Genomic DNA, 14,000 nt, shown 5'->3' with positions numbered 1-14,000 from the left:
GAACTCCCGTGTATCTGAGTTGAATACAGCGATTTCCAACGGCTTTCCTCAACCAGAGTGTAGCTAGGTTCCAAATCCCATGTACGAGCGGGTAGCAGACATCTGCCTCCCATGCATACACACTTCTGAGAGTTTTGCTTATGGCCTGTACCTCCACATCCAGCCTGCTGGTACCCTTGGCTTCTAAATGGCCTAGGCTCCCTCTTTGACGGAAGTGCTGGGAGAGGTAATTGGAATCTCCCGGCACACAAGACGAGTGCCTCCAAGCTCAATTCACGATTTCCCAGTAATTCTTGTGGTAGACAGGTGCTACATACTAAGTTCCATATGTGAGAAGGTAGCTGAACTCCTTGTCCAAAAGCATCTTACTTCTGAGAGTTGAGCCCACCCTCAGTCCCTCACAGTTCCACACTGCCTGCAGAGTGAGTTTCACGCGTCTTCACCAGAGACGATTGCCAGAGTCTTCTGAGTACAAGTTAACAATGCAGACCTGGAGGGTATCTCCAGGTACAGTAGAGTGGTAATCTTGGAACCTCCTTACTCAGAGTACTGCTACCTTCTCACTGCCATAGGAATGCAGCTAGTTGACAGCTGGCTTCAAGACATGCTTCCCTGTGAGAGCTGAGGACAGGGCAGAACCCTCCCGCATCCTGCCTGACTGTAGTAGTAGCTGCTAACATCCTTATGTTAGTGGCTGGGAGAAGTTGCGGGAAAAGCATGTGTGAGCACTGGGCCTGTACTCCCGTGTATCTGAGTTGAATACAGCGATTTCCAATGGTCTTCTTCAATCACAGTGTAGCTAGGCTCCAACTCCCATGTCCGAGTGGGTAGCAGACATCTGCCTCCCATGCATACACACTTCTGAGAGTTGAGCTTATGGCCTGTACCTCCACATCCAGCCTGCTGGTACCCGTGGCTTCTAAAAGGCCAAGGCTCGCTGTTTGACAGAAGTGCTGGGAGAGGTAATTGGAATCACCCGGCACACAAGACTAGTGCCTCCAAGCTCAGTTCAGCGATTTCCTAGTAATTCCTGTGGTAGACTGGTGCTACATACTAAGTTCCATACGTGAGAGGGTAGCTGAACGCCTTGTCCAAAACCATCTTACTTCGGAGAGTTGAGCTCAGCCTCAGTCCCTCACAGTTCCACACTGCCTGCAGAGTGAGTTTCGCAGGTCTTCAGCAGAGACGTTTGCCAGAGGTTTCTGAGACGCAGGGTAACAATGCAGACCTGGAGGGTATCCCCAGGTGCAGTAGACTGGTAATCTTGGAACCTCCTGACTCAGAATACTGCTACCTTCTCACTGCCATAGGAATGCAGCTAGTTGACAGCTGGCTTCAAGGCATGCTTCCCTGTGAGAGCTGAGGACAGGGCAGAACCCTCCCGCATGCTGCCTGACTGTAGGAGTAGCTGCTAACATCCTAATATTAGTGGCTGGGAGAGGTTGAGGGAAAAGCATGTGTGAGCACTGGGCCTGAACTCCCGTGTATCTGAGTTGTATACAGCGATTTCCAACGAATTTCCTCAACCAGAGTGTAGCTAGGTTCCAAATCCCATGTACGAGCGGGTAGCAGACATCTGCCTCCCATGCATACACACTTCTGAGAGTTGAGCTTATGGCCTGTACCTCCACATCCAGCCTGCTGGTACCCTTGGCTTCTAAAAGGCCTAGGCTCGCTGTTTGACGGAAGTGCTGGGAGAGGTAATTGGAATCTCCCGGCACACAAGACGAGTGCCTCCAAGCTCAATTCACGATTTCCCAGTAATTCTTGTGGTAGACAGGTGCTACATACTAAGTTCCATATGTGAGAAGGTAGCTGAACGCCTTGTCCAAAAGCATCTTTCTTCTGAGAGTTGAGCCCACCCTCAGTCCCTCACAGTTCCACACTGCCTGCAGAGTGAGTTTCACACGTCTTCACCAGAGACCATTGCCAGAGGCTTCTGAGTACAAGTTAACAATGCAGACCTGGAGGGTATCTCCAGGTGCAGTAGAGTGGTAATCTTGGAACCTCCTGACTCAGAGTACTGCTCCCTTCTCAGTGCCATAGGAATGCAGCTAGTTGACAGCTGGCTTCAAGACATGCTTCCCTGTGAGAGCTGAGGACAGGGCAGAACCCTCCCGCATCCTGCCTGACTGTAGGAGTAGCTGCTAACATCCTTATGTTAGTGGCTGGGAGAGGTTGCGGGAAAAGCATGTGTGAGCACTGGGCCTGAACTCCCGTGTATCTGAGTTGAATACAGCGATTGCAAATGGCCTTCTTCAATCACAGTGTAGCTAGGTTCCAACTCCCATGTCCGAGTGGGTAGCAGACATCTGCCTCCCATGCATACACACTTCTGAGCGTTGAGCTTATGGCCTGTATTTCCACATCCAACCTGCTGGTACCCTTGGCTTCTAAAAGGCCTAGGCTCGCTGTTTGACGGAAGTGCTGGGAGAGGTAATTGGAATCACCCGGCACACAAGACTAGTGCCTCCAAGCTCAGTTCAGCGATTTCCTAGTAATTCCTGTGGTAGACTGGTGCTACATACTAAGTTCCATACGTGAGAGGGTAGCTGAACGCCTTGTCCAAAACCATCTTACTTCTGAGAGTTGAGCTCACCCTCAGTCCCTCACAGTTCCACATGCCTGCAGAGTGAGTTTCGCAGGTCTTCAGCAGAGACGTTTGCCAGAGGCTTCTGAGACGCAGGGTAACAATGCAGACCTGGAGGGTATCCCCAGGTGCAGTCGACTGGTAATCTTGGAACCTCCTGACTCAGAATACTGCTACTTTCTCACTGCCATAGGAATGCAGCTAGTTGACAGCTGGCTTCAAGACATGCTTCCCTGTGAGAGCTGAGGACAGGGCAGAACCCTCCCGCATGCTGCCTGACTGTAGGAGTAGCTGCTAACATCCTTATGTTAGTGGCTGGGAGAGGTTGCGGGAAAAGCATGTGTGAGCACTGGGCCTGAACTCCCGTGTATCTGAGTTGAATAAAGCGATTTCCAACGGCTTTCCTCAACTAGAGTGTAGCTAGGTTCCAAATCCCATGTACGAGCGGGTAACAAACATCTGCCTCCCATGCATACACACTTCTGAGAGTTGAGCTTATGGCCTGTACCTCCACAGCCAGCCTGCTGGTACCCTTGGCTTCTAAAAGGACTAGGCTCGCTGTTTGACGGAAGTGCTGGGAGAGGTAATTGGAATCACCCGGCACACAAGACTAGTGCCTCCAAGTTCAGTTCAGCGATTTCCTAGTAATTCCTGTGGTAGACTGGTGCTACATACTAAGTTCCATACGTGAGAGTGTAGCTGAACGCCTTGTCCAAAACCATCTTACTTCTGAGAGTTGAGCTCAGCCTCAGTCCCTCACATTTTCACACTTCCTGCAGAGTGAGTTTCGCAGGTCTTCAGCAGAGACATTTGCCAGAGGCTTCTGAGACGCAGGGTAACAATGCAGACCTGGAGGGTATCCCCAGGTGCAGTCGACTGGTAATCTTGGAACCTCCTGACTCAGAATACTGCTACCTTCTCACTGCCATAGGAATGCAGCTAGTTGACAGCTGGCTTCAAGACATGCTTTCCTGTGAGAGCTGAGGACAGGGCAGAACCCTCCCGCATGCTGCCTGACTGTAGGAGTAGCTGCTAACATCCTTATGTTAGTGGCTGGGAGAGGTTGCGGGAAAAGCATGTGTGAGCACTGGGCCTGAACTCCCGTGTATCTGAGTTGAATACAGCGATTTCCAACGGCTTTCCTCAACCAGAGTGTAGCTAGGTTCGAAATCCCATGTACGAGCGGGTAGCAGACATCTGCCTCCCATGCATACACACTTCTGAGAGTTTTGCTTATGGCCTGTACCTCCACATCCAGCCTGCTGGTACCCTTGGCTTCTAAAAGGCCTAGGCTCCCTGTTTGACGGAAGTGCTGGGAGAGGTAATTGGAATCTCCCGGCACACAAGACGAGTGCCTCCAAGCTCAATTCACGATTTCCCAGTAATTCTTGTGGTAGACAGGTGCTACATACTAAGTTCCATATGTGAGAAGGTAGCTGAACGCCTTGTCCAAAAGCATCTTACTTCTGAGAGTTGAGCCCACCCTCAGTCCCTCACAGTTCCACACTGCCTGCAGAGTGAGTTTCACGCGTCTTCACCAGAGACGATTGCCAGAGTCTTCTGAGTACAAGTTAACAATGCAGACCTGGAGGGTATCTCCAGTTACAGTAGAGTGGTAATCTTGGAACCTCCTTACTCAGAGTACTGCTACCTTCTCACTGCCATAGGAATGCAGCTAGTTGACAGCTGGCTTCAAGACATGCTTCCCTGTGAGAGCTGAGGACAGGGCAGAACCCTCCCGCATCCTGCCTGACTGTAGTAGTAGCTGCTAACATCCTTATGTTAGTGGCTGGGAGAAGTTGCGGGAAAAGCATGTGTGAGCACTGGGCCTGTACTCCCGTGTATCTGAGTTGAATACAGCGATTTCCAATGGTCTTCTTCAATCACAGTGTAGCTAGGTTCCAACTCCCATGTCCGAGTGGGTAGCAGACATCTGCCTCCCATGCATACACACTTCTGAGAGTTGAGCTTATGGCCTGTACCTCCACATCCAGCCTGCTGGTACCCTTGGCTTCTAAAAGGCCAAGGCTCGCTGTTTGACAGAAGTGCTGGGAGAGGTAATTGGAATCACCCGGCACACAAGACTAGTGCCTCCAAGCTCAGTTCAGCGATTTCCTAGTAATTCCTGTGGTAGACTGGTGCTACATACTAAGTTCCATACGTGAGAGGGTAGCTGAACGCCTTGTCCAAAACCATCTTACTTCTGAGAGTTGAGCTCAGCCTCAGTCCCTCACAGTTCCACACTGCCTGCAGAGTGAGTTTCACAGGTCTTCAGCAGAGACGTTTGCCAGAGGCTTCTGAGACGCAGGGTAACAATGCAGACCTGGAGGGTATCCCCAGGTGCAGTCGACTGGTAATCTTGGAACCTCCTGACTCAGAATACTGCTACCTTCTCACTGCCATAGGAATGCAGCTAGTTGACAGCTGGCTTCAAGACATGCTTTCCTGTGAGAGCTGAGGACAGGGCAGAACCCTCCCGCATGCTGCCTGACTGTAGGAGTAGCTGCTAACATCCTTATGTTAGTGGCTGGGAGAGGTTGCGGGAAAAGCATGTGTGAGCACTGGGCCTGAACTCCCGTGTATCTGAGTTGAATACAGCGATTTCCATCGGCTTTCCTCAACCAGAGTGTAGCTAGGTTCCAAATCCCATGTACGAGCGGGTAGCAGACATCTGCCTCCCATGCATACACACTTCTGAGAGTTTTGCTTATGGCCTGTACCTCCACATCCAGCCTGCTGGTACCCTTGGCTTCTAAATGGCCTAGGCTCCCTGTTTGACGGAAGTGCTGGGAGAGGTAATTGAAATCTCCCGGCACACAAGACGAGTGCCTCCAAGCTCAATTCACGATTTCCCAGTAATTCTTGTGGTAGACAGGTGCTACATACTAAGTTCCATATGTGAGAAGGTAGCTGAACGCCTTGTCCAAAAGCATCTTACTTCTGAGAGTTGAGCCCACCCTCAGTCCCTCACAGTTCCACACTGCCTGCAGAGTGAGTTTCACGCGTCTTCACCAGAGACGATTGCCAGAGTCTTCTGAGTACAAGTTAACAATGCAGACCTGGAGGGTATCTCCAGGTACAGTAGAGTGGTAATCTTGGAACCTCCTTACTCAGAGTACTGCTACCTTCTCACTGCCATAGGAATGCAGCTAGTTGACAGCTGGCTTCAAGACATGCTTCCCTGTGAGAGCTGAGGACAGGGCAGAACCCTCCCGTATGCTGCCTGACTGTAGGTGTAGCTGCTAACATCCTTATGTTAGTGGCTGGGAGAGGTTGCGGGAAAAGCATGTGTGAGCACTGGGCCTGAACTTCCGTGTATCTGAGTTGAATACAGCGATTTCCAACGGCTTTCCTCAACCAAGTGTAGCTAGGATCCAAATCCCATGTACGAGCGTGTAGCAGACATCTGCCTCCCATGCATACACACTTCTGAGAGTTGAGCTTATGGCCTGTACCTCCACAGCCAGCCTGCAGGTACCCTTGGCTTCTAAAAGGCCTAGGCTCGCTGTTTGACGGAAGTGCTGGGAGAGGTAATTGTAATCTCCCTGCACACAAGACGAGTGCCTCCAAGCTCAATTCACGATTTCCCAGTAATTCTTGTGGTAGACAGGTGCTACATACTAAGTTCCATATGTGAGAAGGTAGCTGAACGCCTTGTCCAAAAGCATCTTACTTCTGAGAGTTGAGCCCACCCTCAGTCCCTCACACTTCCACACTGCCTGCAGAGTGAGTTTCGCAGGTCTTCAGCAGAGACGTTTGCCAGAGGCTTCTGAGACGCAGGGTAACAATGCAGACCTGGAGGGTATCCCCAGGTGCAGTCGACTGGTAATCTTGGAACCTCCTGACTCAGAATACTGCTACCTTCTCACTGCCATAGGAATGCAGCTAGTTGACAGCTGGCTTCAAGACATGCTTCCCTGTGAGAGCTGAGGACAGGGCAGAACCCTCCCGCATGCTGCCTGACTGTAGGAGTAGCTGCTAACATCCTTATGTTAGTGGCTGGGAGAGGTTGCGGGAAAAGCATGTGTGAGCACTGGGCCTGAACTCCCGTGTATCTGAGTTGAATACAGCGATTTCCAACGGCTTTCCTCAACCAGAGTGTAGCTAGGTTCCAACTCTCATGTCCGAGTGGGTAGCAGACATCTGCCTCCCATGCATACACACTTCTGAGAGTTGACCTTATGGCCTGTACCTCCACATCCAGCCTGCTGGTACCCTTGGCTTCTAAAAGGCCTAGGCTCGCTGTTTGACGGAAGTGCTGGGAGAGGTAATTGGAATCACCCGGCACACAAGACTAGTGCCTCCAAGCTCAGTTCAGCGATTTCCTAGTAATTCCTGTGGTAGACTGGTGCTACATACTAAGTTCCATACGTGAGAGGGTAGCTGAACGCCTTGTCCAAAACCATCTTACTTCTGAGAGTTGAGCTCAGCCTCAGTCCCTCACAGTTCCACACTGCCTGCAGAGTGAGTTTCGCAGGTCTTCAGCAGAGACGTTTGCCAGAGGCTTCTGAGACGCAGGGTAACAATGCAGACCTGGAGGGTATCCCCAGGTGCAGTCGACTGGTAATCTTGGAACCTCCTGACTCAGAATACTGCTACCTTCTCACTGCCATAGGAATGCAGCTAGTTGACAGCTGGCTTCAAGACATGCTTCCCTGTGAGAGCTGAGGACAGGGCAGAACCTTCCCGCATGCTGCCTGACTGTAGGAGTAGCTGCTAACATCCTTATGTTAGTGGCTGGGAGAGTTTGCGGGAAAAGCATGTGTGAGCACTGGGCCTGAACTCCCGTGTATCTGAGTTGAATACAGCGATTTCCAACGGCTTTCCTCAACCAGAGTGTAGCTACGTTCCAAATCCCATGTCCGAGTGGGTAGCAGACATCTGCCTCCCATGCATACACACTTCTGAGAGTTGAGCTTATGGCCTGTACCTCCACATCCAGCCTGCTTGTACCGTTGGCTTCTAAAAGGCCTAGGCTCGCAGTTTGACGGAAGTGCTGGGAGAGGTAATTGGAATCTCCCGGCACACAAGACGAGTGCCTCCAAGCTCAATTCACGATTTCCCAGTAATTCTTGTGGTAGACAGATGCCACATACTAAGTTCCATATGTGAGATTGTAGCTGAACGCCTTGTCCAAAAGCATCTTACTTCTGAGAGTTGAGCCCACCCTCAGTCCCTCACAGTTCCACACTGCCTGCAGAGTGAGTTTCACACGTCTTCACCAGAGACTATTGCCAGAGGCTTCTGAGTACAAGTTAACAATGCAGACCTGGAGGGTATCTCCAGGTGCAGTAGAGTGGTAATCTTGGAACCTCCTGACTCAGAGTACTGCTACCTTCTCACTGCCATAGGAATGCAGCTAGTTGACAGCTGGCTTCAAGACATGCTTCCCTGTGAGAGCTGAGGACAGGGCAGAACCCTCCCGCATGCTGCCTGACTGTAGGAGTAGCTGCTAACATCCTTATGTTAGTGGCTGGGAGAGGTTGCGGGAAAAGCATGTGTGAGCACTGGGCCTGAACTCCCGTGTATCTGAGTTGAATACAGCGATTTCCAATGGCCTTCTTCAATCACAGTGTAGCTAGGTTCCAACTCCCATGTCCGAGGGGGTAGCAGACATCTGCCTCCCATGCATACACACTTCTGAGAGTTGAGCTTATGGCCTGTACCTCCACATCCAGCCTGCTGGTACCCTTGGCTTCTAAAAGGCCTAGGCTCGCTGTTTGACGGAAGTGCTGGGAGAGGTAATTGGAATCACCCGGCACACAAGACGAGTGCCTCCAAGCTCAGTTCAGCGATTTCCTAGTAATTCCTTTGGTAGACTGGTGCTACATACTAAGTTCCATACGTGAGAGGGTAGCTGAACGCCTTGTCCAAAACCATCTTACTTCTGAGAGTTGAGGTCAGCCTCAGTCCCTCACAGTTCCACACTGCCTGCAGAGTGAGTTTCACAGGTCTTCAGCAGAGACGTTTGCCAGAGGCTTCTGAGACGCAGGGTAACAATGCAGACCTGGAGGGTATCCCCAGGTGCAGTCGACTGGTAATCTTGGAACCTCCTGACTCAGAATACTGCTACCTTCTCACTGCCATAGTAATGCAGATAGTTGACAGCTGGCTTCAAGACATGATTCCCTGTGAGAGCTGAGGACAGGGCAGATCCCTCCCGCATGCTGCCTGACTGTAGGAGTAACTGCTAACATCCTTATGTTAGTGGCTGGGAGAGGTTGCGGGAAAAGCATGTGTGAGCACTGGGCCTGAACTCCCGTGTATCTGAGTTGAATACAGCGATTTCCAACGGCTTTCCTCAACCAGAGTGTAGCTACGTTCCAAATCCCATGTACGAGCGGATAGCAGACATCTGCCTCCCATGCATACACACTTCTGAGAGTTGAGCTTATGGCCTGTACCTCCACATCCAGCCTGCTGGTACCGTTGGCTTCTAAAAGGCCTAGGCTCGCTGTTTGACGGAAGTGCTGGGAGAGGTAATTGGAATCTCTCCGCACACAAGACGAGTGCCTCCAAGCTCAATTCACGATTTCCCAGTAATTCTTGTGGTAGACAGGTGCCACATACTAAGTTCCATATGTGAGATGGTAGCTGAACGCCTTGTCCAAAAGCATCTTACTTCTGAGAGTTGAGCCCACCCTCAGTCCCTCACAGTTCCACACTGCCTGCAGAGTGAGTTTCACACGTCTTCACCAGAGACGATTGCCAGAGGCTTCTGAGTACAAGTTAACAATGCAGACCTCGAGGGTATCTCCAGGTGCAGTAGAGTGGTAATCTTGGAACCTCCTGACTCAGAGTACTGCTACCTTCTCACTGCCATAGGAATGCAGCTAGTTGACAGCTGGCTTCAAGACATGCTTCCCTGTGAGAGCTGAGGACAGGGCAGAACCCTCCCGCATCCTGCCTGACTGTAGGAGTAGCTGCTAACATCCTTATGTTAGTGGCTGGGAGAGGTTGCGGGAAAAGCATGTGTGAGCACTGGGCCTGAACTCCCGTGTATCTGAGTTGAATACAGCGATTTCCAATGGCCTTCTTCAATCACAGTGTAGCTAGGTTCCAACTCCCATGTCCGAGTGGGTAGCAGACATCTGCCTCCCATGCATACACACTTTGAGAGTTGAGCTTATGGCCTTTACCTCCACATCCAGCCTGCTGGTACCCTTGGCTTCTAAAAGGCCTAGGCTCGCTGTTTGACGGAAGTGCTGGGAGAGGTAATTGGAATCACCCGGCACACAAGACTAGTGCCTCCAAGCTCAGTTCAGCGATTTCCTAGTAATTCCTGTGGTAGACTGGTGCTACATACTAAGTTCCATACGTGAGAGGGTAGCTGAACGCCTTGTCCAAAACCATCTTACTTCTGAGAGTTGAGCTCAGCCTCAGTCCCTCACAGTTCCACACTGCCTGCAGAGTGAGTTTCGCAGGTCTTCAGCAGAGACGTTTGCCAGAGGCTTCTGAGACGCAGGGTAACAATGCAGACCTGGAGGGTATCCCCAGGTGCGGTCGACTGGTAATCTTGGAACCTCCTGATTCAGAATACTGCTACCTTCTCACTGCCATAGGAATGCAGCTAGTTGACAGCTGGCTTCAAGACATGCTTCCCTGTGAGAGCTGAGGACAGGGCAGAACCCTCCCGCATGCTGCCTGAGTGTAGGAGTAGCTGCTAAAATCCTTATGTTAGTGGCTGGTAGAGGTTGCGGGAAAAGCATGTGAGAGCACTGGGCCTGAACTCCCGTGTACCTGAGTTGAATACAGCGATTTCCAACGGCTTTCCTCAACCAGAGTGTAGCTAGGTTCCAAATCCCATGTACGAGCGTGTAGCAGACATCTGCCTCCCATGCATACACACTTCTGAGAGTTGAGCTTATGGCCTGTACCTCCACAGCCAGCCTGCTGGTACCCTTGGCTTCTAAAAGGCCTAGGCTCGCTGTTTGACGGAAGTGCTGGGAGAGGTAATTGGAATCACCCGGCACACAAGACTAGTGCCTCCAAGCTCAGTTCAGCGATTTCCTAGTAATTCCTGTGGTAGACTGGTGCTACATACTAAGTTCCATACGTGAGAGGGTAGCTGAACGCCTTGTCCAAAACCATCTTACTTCTGAGAGTTGAGCTCAGCCTCAGTCCCTCACAGTTCCACACTGCCTGCAGAGTGAGTTTCACAGGTCTTCAGCAGAGACGTTTGCCAGAGGCTTCTGAGACGCAGGGTAACAATGCAGACCTGGAGGGTATCCCCAGGTGCAGTCGACTGGTAATCTTGGAACCTCCTGACTCAGAATACTGCTACCTTCTCACTGCCATAGGAATGCAGCTAGTTGACAGCTGGCTTCAAGACATGCTTCCCTGTGAGAGCTGAGGACAGGGCAGAACCCTCCCGTATGCTGCCTGACTGTAGGTGTAGCTGCTAACATCCTTATGTTAGTGGCTGGGAGAGGTTGCGGGAAAAGCATGTGTGAGCACTGGGCCTGAACTCCCGTGTATCTGAGTTGAATACAGCGATTTCCAACGGCTTTCCTCAACCAAGTGTAGCTAGGATCCAAATCCCATGTACGAGCGTGTAGCAGACATCTGCCTCCCATGCATACACACTTCTGAGAGTTGAGCTTATGGCCTGTACCTCCACAGCCAGCCTGCAGGTACCCTTGGCTTCTAAAAGGCCTAGGCTCGCTGTTTGACGGAAGTGCTGGGAGAGGTAATTGTAATCTCCCTGCACACAAGACGAGTGCCTCCAAGCTCAATTCACGATTTCCCAGTAATTCTTGTGGTAGACAGGTGCTACATACTAAGTTCCATATGTGAGAAGGTAGCTGAACGCCTTGTCCAAAAGCATCTTACTTCTGAGAGTTGAGCCCACTCTCAGTCCCTCACACTTCCACACTGCCTGCAGAGTGAGTTTCACACGTCTTCACCAGAGACGATTGCCAGAGGCTTCTGAGTACAAGTTAACAGTGCCGACCTGGAGGGTATCTCCAGGTGCAGTAGAGTGGTAATCTTGGAACCTCCTGACTCAGAGTACTGCTACCTTCTCACTGCCATAGGAATGAAGCTAGTTGACAGCTGGCTTCAAGACATGCTTCCCTATGAGAGCTGAGGACAGGGCAGAACCCTCCCGCATCCTGCCTGACTGTAGGAGTAGCTGCTAACATCCTAATGTTAGTGGCTGGGAGAGGTTGCGGGAAAAGCATGTGTGAGCACTGGGCCTGAACTCCCGTGTATCTGAGTTGAATACAGCGATTTCCAATGGCCTTCTTCAATCACAGTGTAGCTAGGTTCCAACTCCCATGTCCGAGTGGGTAGCAGACATCTGCCTCCCATGCATACACACTTTTGAGAGTTGAGCTTATGGCCTGTACCTCCACATCCAGCCTGCTGGTACCCTTGGCTTCTAAAAGGCCTAGGCTCGCTGTTTGACGGAAGTGCTGGGAGAGGTAATTGGAATCACCCGGCACACAAGACTAGTGCCTCCAAGCTCAGTTCAGCGATTTCCTAGTAATTCCTGTGGTAGACTGGTGCTACATACTAAGTTCCATACGTGAGAGGGTAGCTGAACGCCTTGTCCAAAACCATCTTACTTCTGAGAGTTGAGCTCAGCTTCAGTCCCTCACAGTTCCACACTGCCTGCAGAGTGAGTTTCGCAGGTCTTCAGCAGAGACGTTTGCCAGAGGCTTCTCAGACGCAGGGTAACAATGCAGACCTGGAGGGTATCCCCAGGTGCAGTCGACTGGTAATCTTGGAACCTCCTGACTCAGAATACTGCTACCTTCTCACTGCCATAGGAATGCAGCTAGTTGACAGCTGGCTTCAAGACATGCTTCCCTGTGAGAGCTGAGGACAGGACAGAACCCTCCCGCATGCTGCCTGACTGTAGGAGTAGCTGCTAACATCCTTATGTTAGTGGCTGGGAGAGGTTGCGGGAAAAGCATGTGTGAGCACTGGGCCTGAACTCCCGTGTACCTGAGTTGAATACAGCGATTTCCAACGGCTTTCCTCAACCAGAGTGTAGCTAGGTTCCATATCCCATGTACGAGCGGGTAGCAGACATCTGCCTCACATGCATACACACTTCTGAGAGTTGAGCTTATGGCCTGTACCTCCACAGCCAGCCTGCTGGGACCCTTGGCTTCTAAAAGGCCGAGGCTCGCTGTTTGACGGAAGTGCTGGGAGAGGTAATTGGAATCTCCCGGCACACAAGACGAGTGCCTCCAAGCTCAATTCACGATTTCCCAGTAATTCTTGTGGTAGACAGGTGCTACATACTAAGTTCCATATGTGAGATGGTAGCTGAACGCCTTGTCCAAAAGCATCTTACTTCTGAGAGTTGAGCCCACCCTCAGTCTCTCACAGTTCCACACTGCCTGCAGAGTGAGTTTCACACGTCTTCACCAGAGACGATTGCCAGAGGCTTCTGAGTACAAGTTAACAATGCAGACCTGGAGGGTATCTCCAGGTGCAGTAGAGTGGTAATCTTGGAACCTCCTGACTCAGAGTACTGCTACCTTCTCACTGCCATAGGAATGCAGCTAGTTGACAGCTGGCTTCAAGACATGCTTCCCTGTGAGAGCTGAGGACAGGGCAGAACCCTCCCGCATCCTGCCTGACTGTAGGAGTAGCTGCTAACATCCTTATGTTAGTGGCTGGGAGAGGTTGCGGGAAAAGCATGTGTGAGCACTGGGCCTGAACTCCCGTGTATCTGAGTTGAATACAGCGATTTCCAATGGCCTTCTTCAATCACAGTGTAGCTAGGTTCCAACTCCCATGTCCGAGTGGGTAGCAGACATCTGCCTCCCATGCATACACACTTTTGAGAGTTGAGCTTATGGCCTGTACCTCCACATCCAGCCTGCTGGTACCCTTGGCTTCTAAAAGGCCTAGGCTCGCTGTTTGACGGAAGTGCTGGGAGAGGTAATTGGAATCACCCGGCACACAAGACTAGTGCCTCCAAGCTCAGTTCAGCGATTTCCTAGTAATTCCTGTGGTAGACTGGTGCTACATACTAAGTTCCATACGTGAGAGGGTAGCTGAACGCCTTGTCCAAAACCATCTTACTTCTGAGAGTTGAGCTCAGCCTCAGTCCCTCACAGTTCCACACTGCCTGCAGAGTGAGTTTCGCAGGTCTTCAGCAGAGACGTTTGCCAGAGGCTTCTGAGACGCAGGGTAACAATGCAGACCTGGAGGGTATCCCCAGGTGCAGTCGACTGGTAATCTTGAAACCTCCTGACTCAGAATACTGCTACCTTCTCACTGCCATAGGAATGCAGCTAGTTGACAGCTGGCTTCAAGACATGCTTCCCTGTGAGAGCTGAGGACAGGGCAGAACCATCCCGCATGCTGCCTGAGTGTAGGAGTAGCTGCTAAAATCCTTATGTTAGTGGCTGGTAGAGGTTGCGGGAAAAGCATGTGTGAGCACTGGGCC

This window comes from Canis lupus, chromosome 7 (genome assembly GCF_048164855.1).
Source record: "Canis lupus baileyi chromosome 7, mCanLup2.hap1, whole genome shotgun sequence".
Taxonomy (NCBI): domain Eukaryota; kingdom Metazoa; phylum Chordata; class Mammalia; order Carnivora; family Canidae; genus Canis; species Canis lupus.
This window is presented reverse-complemented; position numbering follows the sequence as displayed.